Consider the following 10,974-nt stretch of genomic DNA (forward strand, 5'->3'; position numbering starts at 1 on the left):
CTGCATATGTGCAACACCAGAGTAACAATGGGTTGGCGCTACGTGGGGTGTAGGGGAGGTGGAGACCCAATATCCTTATGCTAACAAGTCATCCTAGCACAACACCACTGAGCAGACAGTAACAACAATCCTCAAGATTAAAATTCTATCAAAGATGTGGCAAGTGAGAAGCATCAGTGGTCTAGGTAACTGGTGCCGGGGCAAACTGTCAGCCCACAGGACCACTGTTAGCTCTGGGTGCTGGGAAAGGCCTAAGCAGGGAGCTCAGAACAGGTACAGCAAGTTACAAGAGGGCAGACACCTCTGGCCTATCGACTTCAGGTAACCCTGAGTTGTAACTTGAGCTGGATACACTCCTAAGAGAGGGGGGAAACCCGCTCCCTCTGCCTATGTGACTGGCCTCACACACCTGGGTGGGGGCTTAAACTCCCTATTGTTCTAAGCAATGTCATCATGACTGGGAGGGGCTAGGGACCCTGCCAGTCTACCCAGCAGTGATGCATTTCAAATTGGTTGGCTAGCAGCCAACAGTTGCTGGCCTTCATTGGATCAGGTAAATGAGATCATAAGGTCTATATAAGTTAAGGACTGCCCAGAAGGTGGGACAGCAGCCACAATGAGAACTCAGAGAGAAGCTGGACCATCTGAAACTCTCTCTGTCTTGAAACTCATGGTCAATGAAGTGCTTGCCTCCAGAGGGAATCTCCACTGGCCTCTGGATGATACTTGCGAGTAAGCTACTTGAGATCTAACTAGATACATAGCTTGCAGTAACTCAAATGCGTGATCAAAAGCTACCATGCCACTGTTTGCTTTAAAGGATTTCTCTGATATTGCTCTACCCTGTATCCAATTTCAAACCTACTCCTTGTAACTAATAAAGTTCTCCTCTGTACCTAGCATGGGAGACTCATTGGGAGATTATGCCTTGGGGTCCCCTTGGTTCAGCTGACTAAGGGAGACAACTATTTGTGCTTCAGACTGAGGAAAGCACCTCATGTTCTTGTAGTGGGTCAAGTACCCTCAAGGACTACTAGGCCTGTGGTTCCCAGAGAGAACAGGTCCAAGATCAGTCCAGACCCCCGATGGTGGTGGTGTTACCCCCAGACTTGCGGGTGTGTTCCAGGAAGGGGGTCGGGTGGACATGAGACACCCCCAGGGAAGTACTCGGAGTCTGGAAGGTGGTCAAGCGCAGGGTGGCTCAATGCAGGAGCACCCTACTGGTCCACCACATCCTTGTACACATGAGGGCCTTCAGGTTTGCATTCCATGCCCCCTAAATTAAAATGGTGGGTTATATTTTTCCGTTAAGACTGTTACATGTCATCAGTCTTAAATCTCATGAAATGCTCAATACACTATTCACAGTAAATTACTGCAGGGGGTACTGCATAATAATCCACCCCACTGATCTCTTTGTGCTAAATTACAGCAGGGGGCACCACACACCACTAATCCCTGCTACAGACCAGTGATGTCTATAGCTCACAGCTTGCTGATATGTACAGATGACCAAGAGTGATGCAATTTAATTAATTAAATTGTCATTTCATTAACATCATTATTTTTATACATCCTTTAAGAATTTTTTTTTGAATTTTTTTACACCAATATTTTTTACATTTTTTATTCTTATACTTTTCATTCCTATCTCATTTTTTTATTTTCCTATTTCTATGTTATCAAGTAAACTTCATTTCTTGTGTAAATCCACTTAAAAAAAAAAAAAAAAAAATTACTCAAACAACCAGCCCTACAAGCAGAGCTGTGAAATTCTCCAAGTGCTTATAAAAGTGCACAAATCTGCACCCCATGAATTTCTTACATGCATCTAAGTACGCATATTGGAGTGTTGTGGTTAGAGGTGCACTGATACATCAGTCCGAAATCAGATCGGCACCAATATAAAGAAAATTGACTATATTGGATAAATGTCTATGCATGTGCGCAGCTGCAGCGCAGCACATAGGAAGCAAGGAGCACAGCCTGGCCATATGGAGAGCTGCATGCAGCTGGTAAGTCTGTTGTGGTGAAAGGGGAGGGGAAGGGAAGGAGTGTGGGGGGCAGGGGGACAGATCAACACCCCCCATGATGAGGAATGGAATGGGGTTGGGTCTGTGGTAGGCGCTGCCCAGCTGGGGCAGGGTAGGTGCAGGATGGAGACATGGCTCATCTGGGGAGAAGCAGAGGGGGCGGTTCCAGTGCTGCTCCCACCAGTCATCTGGGAGGGCATGGGAGCGGGGGGGGCGTGTGCCCCCAGATCTGCACAGGACAGCCCGGGCAGACTGTAGCTGTGGGCCAGGGCCAGGGGTCATGCTGTGCTGTGCTCGGGGCAGGGACGGCGGCACTGGGAAGGATCTACAGCGGGGCTATAGTGAAATTTGAGGTGGCTGCAGCCCTCCCATAGCTCCCCTCCCAGGGCCACTGCCACCCACCTCGAGTGCAGTGCTGCAGCCTACCCAGCCCGCTGAGTGCAGATCCAGGGGCATGCACCTTCCCCACCCCCCTGCACACCCTGGACGAGTCACGGTTCTGTCCCAGGCCCACACTGCCCCGCCCCAGCTTGGCAGCACCTGTCCCAGACTCATTCCCACTCCCTTCCTCACCATGGGGGGGCGTTGATCTACCCTGCCATGCCCCATATCCCTCCCTCCTCCCCTTTCACCACAGCAGACTTACCAGCTGCACACAGCTGTATAGGAAATCAGATCAGTATCGGCCGATACGCCTTCTTAAAAATCGGCTATCAGTATCAGCCCCCAAAATCTCTATTGATGCACCCCTAGTTGTGGTGCACTAATTGGATCTCCCATAATGTGCTTCCTGAATTCTCACAGGGGTCCCAATCGTGGAAGACACCTGGAATCCCCACCTTCTGCACCCACATTCCTGCACTTTTGGGGGTCATTGTTTCATTCTGGGTTTCCCTTCCATCCCCAGACATTGCTTACCAGGTCTCTGTTTGGGTCTCTGTTCCCATAGCCCCCCCCAAGTCCCAGTTTCCTCAGGCTCTCTAATTCAAATCCACATACCAACCATACAATATTCCCCACTTTCAGGGTAACAAGAGACTGTGGCCTTCTCACTGGACTTACCCCCCACCCTCCGGAAGACAGGAGCAGAGAGCCACTTCATTATCACCTTCCCCCTCTCCAAACAGGGTGCTGAAATTCTCCAAGCACTTATAATATGCACATGAATGAGCACCCCATGAATTTCTTATTTCTTCATGCACTTATTGGGCATCAAGTTAATGTGAGCAGTGGTTGGTAATGCATTTTAGTGTCCTTGCCACATTTCACCACCCCATACACACAAAGCAAAGGAAAACCTGTAGACTTCAGCCCTCACCAGCTTCCCACCCCCTTCTACCATCACTGCAGTCTGCCCCCTCCCCCGCTGGAGATGATGTACTTATGAGACAGACAGAGGTGTTACAGCAAAAATTATTATTTTATTTATAGAAAAACTCAATGGTAACTGCTAAATGGTTTAGCGTTCAGCACTGATCAATCGGTGGCCTACAGAGCACCCTCTCCATCTGCAGAAAGCAGAATGTGTGCGGCCAGGCAATTCTGTACAATGGCTCCCCAGTCAGCATTTGCACGCTGATTGTAGGGGGCACCATGGCCTGCCTACCCACGCCTAAGTCTGGCCGCTGCCTCCCACACTTCCTCAGACTAGGACTCACTGAATACCTCCCCTCTGGTCTCGCAAATATTGTGGAGCATGCAGGATGCCACAATGAACACCATAATGTTTTCTGGCTCCACCTAGAGCCTGTAGTTCAGGGACCTCCACTGTGCTTTCTGCCAGCTAAAGGCACATTCAACAGTCATCTGGCATTAGCTGAGGTAATAGTTTAATACCATCTTTTGCACAGTCTTCAGGCAATCAGTCAGTCAGAGGCAGGAGGCAAATGCTCACAGCAGCTGAAGGACAGGGACAGCTGAAACAAAGTTGTCATGATCATGACCCCACTCTCCCCAATGCCTTGCCTGCATAAACCAGAGGAGGAGGACACATCAGATTCCACTATGGTACTGGCCCCAGAATTGTGGAACACACCAGAAATTCCAGAGGCCCAAAGATTGGTGTTGGAGATGTCCAGGGACTTGCAAGTTACAGAAAAGGGGCATTAGATTGGTATGGGCAACTAGGGTGTACGTGGATCTAGCCCTGCTTTTGTGCCAAGGCCAAGCACAGTGAGGAGGGAGGGAAGGCGTTAATTTTGTAAGTGGCAAATATGTCCACTCCTTGCAGTTGTGCAATGATTTGCTTACAAAGGGGCAGACATGCTATGCCCTCTCAAAGTTGCTTGGAAGGGAAAACGCCAATTCATTTAGTGGCAGGAATTTGTGCTGCTGAGAAACATACAATGAAATCTTTAGTAGCTAGTTCATACCTTGGGTGGCAAATGTACCAGCTTTTGAGCCTCTCCCATGATCCTCACCCAGGTAGTGGCCAGCCAATTACCTAACTGGGGCTAAGCTTGCTCTAGCTCCTTCTGGGGCAACTCTATATACTCAAACATACTGGGCTCCCAGCCCTCTGGTTTTTCCCCCCTCACTGGGGCTCCACACCACCCCCTCCCTGGTGGGTTCAGGTGGCCATAGCTCTGCCTGGGCCCCAACTACCTCTCCTTAGAGTCTTGCACCCCACAGGGCTCAGGTGTCTGCAGTCATGCCTGGCCCCACTCTTGCTCCTCAGGGTCTTGCACCCCACAGGGTGCAGGTGGCCACAGCCATGCCTGGCCCAAACTACCTCCAATGGTAAATAACCCACTTGAAGGTGAGGGCTGGGGTTAAGGCACCTCTACTCACCTTTCACCAGAGTGGTAATTGTCCTGGTATTTCCTGGAGGCTTCTGCACCACTGGGAGCCCCACCAGGCCACCCATTCCCAGCAGGGTCCAATTTTAGGTCATGCCCAGAACCAGGAGCCTCTAAACCATCCCCTACAGCTCCTACCCTTACCTCCAGGAGGTTGCAGGGAACTGCTCTGTTTATATAGGTGGACAGAGATCTAAAATGGCTGCTGTAATTAAACACCAGCTGGCTGCTCAGCTCAGCTCAGCTCAGCTCTTAAAGTGGCAGGCACCGAGAGTGCCCTGCCACACATCTCCCCCCTACTTAAAGTGGCAGGCATCGACAGTGCCCTGCCACAGTCAGCAACAGTACTTATTGACTAGGTACAGACATTCAAAAAGACTGATTCTGCTTCAGGCTGTTATGTGGTTTTTTGTAAGTTGTGAAGTTTAGATTGGTAGTGAACAGAACAGAGCACCCTTCCCTTTGGTGGAGGGAAGGCAAATCTTAGGGCATTTTTATGCATACATCAACTCTGCTCCAAAGCAGCAGATCTCCAGTGCAGGGTAGGTAAATTGCAGCCCCACCACCTTGGGGGGGAGTTGCTGAAAACCCCCCATACTAAATTCCCTCTGCTCCCTTTCCCCCTCTCCCATTCTGAAAACAGCAACAGGCTGGGAGCTCTGCAGACAAAAGTTACAAAAAACTCTGCATTTTGAAAGGTCTTTATCTGATACCTCATGCAATGAGGGGTCAGATTTTCACCTAATCAGCCATTTTTTAAGCTTTCTGCAGCTGTGCACTTGTATCTGGTCATAGCTATAAACTGAATTCTGTGAGTTTTGGTCACAGAGATGAAAACTGTCATTTTTAAGTTATGCTAGCAGTAGCAGCAGCTCGAAGCAAGAGCTGATGAAACCACACCAGGTAATTAATTAAATTACAGTCTATGGAAAGATAAATCTCCTAGTTATAATATAGAAATGGGACAATTGTGATTGTCTATGACTTTTGGGTGGGTGCTTACTGTACACCTAATCTTCTGAGGCTGCTATAGAACTGAGAGACTGATTTAGGCCATTTTAAGGCTATGGCTTCAAGTGTTTTCTCATTGGTGTGGCATAATTTATGTACTTAACTTGAGATAAAAGAATTAGTACACACTTTAGAAAAATATAGGGCTTAATCTGAATTTTTCTTAAAAACTTGCAAAAAGTAGGCAGACTGCTGCCTCCTAAAGTCAAAGTCAGGTGAATCCACCTCTATGTTTCTTCACATAACGATGAACAAACTGTTGGTTAGAGGAAAATTCATGCTACAATAGGCACAGGAAACCACAGAGCTGCTGGAAATATGAGTTAATGTTTGGATGAGTTAATGTCCGATAATGGCCAGAGATGTGAAAAACTAATGATTCCAGAGAGTATTAGTGCCAGGTTTTGTCCTTTGTATGTCCACTAAAACCAGCTTAATTCCACAGATATCCATGAGGACTTCATTTGTCCCTCTGGGTACAAGAATGTCAGTTTTTCCACCACTGGAAACTGCCTCATTCTCTAACTAATTAGAAGTTAGAATGTTGTAAAAGTTTGTTTTTTTCCCCCCTGTGAACTTGAAAAAAAAATAAATAAAAGAGAAGTTTTTCTTTTATATTAGCGTTGGTTGGCAGTGAATTTTACAATGCTGGGTTTTTTTTCACTTCTATCTCCCAAGTAGTAACCACCCTAAAGCAGAATAAGGGCTATTATAAAAAATGCTGAGAAAAGAATTATAGTAGGAAGTGAAAAATAAGCATCATCACTGCACTGTTAAGTTCTATTTCTGCTTCAAAAGATTGCAAGGCACGGGGTAAAGGGAAGGTTGAAGAGAATCATTAAAAAAGGCCAACGCTTATTAAAAAAAAAAAAAGAAGTGTCTTAAGGGATAAAATGAAGAAGTACAAATCTGACTTCAGTGGAGTTAGTCACTTATCTACCTAAGTATAAACATAATTTTTGTACCATCTGAACTTTACACTTTCATTATTGAATTTACGCTCACAGCTTTCAGGGGAAATAAAGAACACTTTTTTCCTTTTTCGAAAGGATGGAGAACTGTGGCCCAAAGAGATTAAATGACCTTCCCAAGGTCACCTAGTTTCACTGAATCACAACTGGGACTTTAGTCTTCATTGCCATATTCTGAGTTTAGTGACCAGGCTTCCTTGTGACAATTACTGAGATTAGAATCAGGCCCAAAGATCTGAGAAGGTATCCTCCCTTAGTATGTTCCCCCTTCCTATTTCACAATACCACCCATTCCTCACTGCTCAATGATGAGTGATGCTGTTCTTCATAGGTGTGTGTTTTATCCTAAAATGAAAGCCACTCCCTGATTTTGATAGCACAGTTTCAAACAGCTCCATAATGCCTTCAGTTTTCTATATCTATTAACTCAGTTTCTGCTACTAACCTAAATCAGGTGACTATTTAAGGAATAGATTAGAATTTGATTTTCCAGCACAATGAATAATGCTTTGTTCTTTTGCCTTGTCTTCCATCCAAGGACCTAAGGTGTTTTATGAACATTGCTTAGTCCTCAAAGAATCTGTTTGAGATAGGCAAGATGCATTGTTTTACTGATAGAAAAATGGAGGTGCAGGACAGGTATGGCTTGCTTACGGTGCCACAGCATGTCAGGTGACTCTATTTACAAAAAAAGGTAGCCCTTACCAATGTTCCCTCTAAGGTTTAGCAATCCATGAGCAATCCTGGTTGGGAATGCATGGGTATCTCAGTGTGCCCACCCCTCCCCCATCCTGCAGGAGCCTGTAGCTGGGTTGGGGCGGGTGGTGAGCAGCTGGATGCGAAGCTAGTGGCAGGGAGAGCATCGGCACCCCCTTGCTATGGCACAGGGCTTCCTCCCCAGGCTGGGCATCCCCCGTATTGCCCTCCCTGACTGGTACACCACTGTGTGCGTGGCATTAAAAAGTTATTGCATGGCATGATTTTTTATTGTGTGCAGCCATGCACATGCGCGGCTTAGAGGGAACACTGGCCCTTACTCATTCAGTGAACACACACAGCGTTGAACATTGGAAATATTTTTATTTAGAAGGTATGTTGGTCAAATATTGAAGTGTGTATAATGTCTGCCAGGAACTCTTTAATTTAGTGTCACCAAAGGCAGGAAGAGGAACTGTAGTGTAGTTGACATTGCAGAAAACAGCGTCTTTAATAATACAATGCAATGCAGCATCAACATTGTATACGAGTTTAATTGTTATTAGCAGTACTGCAGTAGTATCCAGAAATGCCAAATGCCAAAAGGAAATTAGGGTCACAGCTTTTTTTGTGTTAGGCACTGTGCAAATATATAGACAAAATCCCTCTTTATATGAGACTTCAACAGTCAACCCTCTTTCTCCTTCTTTCAGTTCTCTTCTGCTCTGTATCCATTCATTGGGCCAAAGAGACTGACTCTGTAACTCAGCTGTTAGGGCACTTATCTGGAATATAGGAGGATGAAAAAGGAAAAGCTTGCACCAAAATTTCACATGTCCTTGGTGAGGCCCTGAGTTAGAGAATCAGCCTTAACAAATTTCTCTCTCAGCCTTAATGAATATTTTACTATGCAAATCGAGTGTGACAGATATGGTGGAGATATGTGGAATGAAAGATAGATACATGTGGTGGAATCCTCGACTATGACAAGAGAGGAAGAGAAGGTATTGGAAGGAACAGAAATGGGCTGTTGAAGTGGATTCTGGAATCAGTCTACAGGATAAGGTGGGAAATTATGACATAGGACACACTTGGGAGTAGACAAATGCCTAAGAAGGTAAAAAAAGCTAAATTGAGATGGCATGGCCATATAATGAGGCAAGACAAAAAGATCACTGTACTAATGATCTAAAAAATGGCACCAACTGGCATTAGGCTGAGAGGATGGCTAAGGCTTGAGATGGAAAGATATCATCAGGAAAGAGAACAGAGATCTCAGCATCAAAGCAGAGGATGTAGCAGATCAGAATAATATTAGATTCTGATCCCACCCTTGAGGTAGGAACCACATCAGTAAAGAAGGAAAATAAGGAATGGCATTGTAACAGTGGGCCTTTCTCGGGGCTGATTTTGGGCAACATTTGAACAATGGTAAAGGGTTCATCACAGCATCCAGCCCATTGGGGGCCTGACCACAAATTTTGTTATACTTTTCCTGGGGTGACTGGTGGAAGTCCTTCTTATGAAAGCTTATGAACACTCCAATAATTGCCTTAAGCCTGTTAAAAGACTACAGTAAGATCTGGAAAAGTCATGCTAAGCTGAGGCTTGTTCATAACAGGTAAAAATCCAAAACCCTGATGCTGCAATCTATCTATTGTTTCTGAAGAAACAAAAAGGTATCCCATCCAGTATATCTGCTATCCATAGGAATTTGAAGCTGGTTCCTAAGTGTCTGGTTACTCCTTAAAAACCATACAAATTTCAAGCTGGCTCCTAAGTGTCTGGTTACTCCTTAAACTTATGGTTTTCCTGGTTGTTAATCAGTTTCTTGAGATGTTCCAAACCAGATAACCCCTTGTCAATTGAAAAGACAATTATTTACACTACTAAGAATGCTTTAAAGAAGCTGAACTGAGGGTATAAAAGTCTGTAAAAAAAGCAGCAAAGTGTGTGTGTGCTCCAAGAAGAGAAGTCTCTCTGACACCATCTGCTGTTGTTCCCGAGAAGCTGGAAGGTTACAGATCATCTCCCTGCAAGGATTGTGCTAAGAACTTTACCTGTCAGCATTGAAACCCGAGTGCCTTGGACTGGTGAGATCCCAGCTCTCACTCTCTCTTTCTCTCTCTCTCTCTTCTCTTTAGGCATCGCTTTCTGAACTTGAACTGTATTAGTTAAGCTTGAGCTAAGTTTCCCCAAATACTTAGTGAAACCAGTATAGTATTGTAATTATGTGTGTTGTTTTTCCTTTGCACATCTATTACTACTAGTACCATTATATATTTCATATACTTAGCAATAAACAACTTTTATAGTCAAACTGGTAGTAACTGGGTATATTTTTCCTTCTCTACTTCTCCTTCCCCACTTGCTCTGCAGCAATGCTTCTTTTACCTAAGCTAAAGATCCCTGTTAAGCCCAAAAATACTGTGGGGTCTGCTCATCAAGAGGCTAAAGACTGGGATGTGCTGAGTTTGAAACACATAATCAGCTTGTACAGGCTGATTGACCCAGTTTGGCTCAGACGTGCCCTAATGAACTGAATGCTGGCCCATGAGGGTGTCAGCTGGACACCCAGCCGGATTCAGAGGGATTCTGTTCACCTGCTTGCTTGTGTCTGACTGAAGATTATTGTTGCCCTGATGAACTGATTCCTGGCATATGAGGGTGTCAGCCTGTCCATGCTGATCAACCCGGCCATGTCACGTTAATCTGTGTGTGTGTGACTGATTTGGTGACTGGAGGAACCAGCCCCATTGACACTGAGTCCTGCAAGATAGCTCCACTGGGGGTGAGGACTTGCAGAAGGGAGATATACAGCTCCGTATAGAAACACAAGTAACAAGCAGCACATTGATAGAATTACAAAGACCCTGAAACGTATCCCTAATAAATGAGCACACCCCAAAGTGATGGGCAAATCTGGTAACAGCCTGGATTCCTCTCCTCAAGCAGCCTATTCCGCCTTCCTCCTGGGCAGCATAGCTTCCTGAACTGCTTCCCCCTTATTAGTGTGGCCCCCGCCTGGGACCTTCGGCTACTAGCCCTGGCCCACCTCCAGGCCAATCAGAACCCCAGGCCCTCAGCTCTTGGGCGTTCCTGGCGGTGGGCCCCTGGCCCTTTGACCCTTCCGGTCCTGGCCCCAGCATTGACCAGTCAGGGGATGTCCAGACAGGTGTGAGTCTATGGCCTCCCTCTCTCTTTGGGGTCCACCTTCCAGACCCTACAAAGGGGTAACCCACCTGGTTGTGGGGGCTAGGGGTTAAGGCACCTCGACCCACCTTTAACCAGGTTGGTAACTAGCCTGGCATTTCCTGGGGGCTCCCTTGCCACTGGGAGCCCCACCAGGACACCCACTCCTGGCAGGGTGCAGTTTTAGGTCATACCCAGGACCAGGAGCCTCCTGACCATCCCCTACAGCTCCTCCCTTACCTCCAGATGATACCAGCAGCCCTGCAGCCAGGC

Source organism: Alligator sinensis, unplaced genomic scaffold (genome assembly GCF_000455745.1).
Source record: "Alligator sinensis unplaced genomic scaffold, ASM45574v1 scaffold975_1, whole genome shotgun sequence".
Classification (NCBI taxonomy): Eukaryota; Metazoa; Chordata; order Crocodylia; family Alligatoridae; genus Alligator; species Alligator sinensis.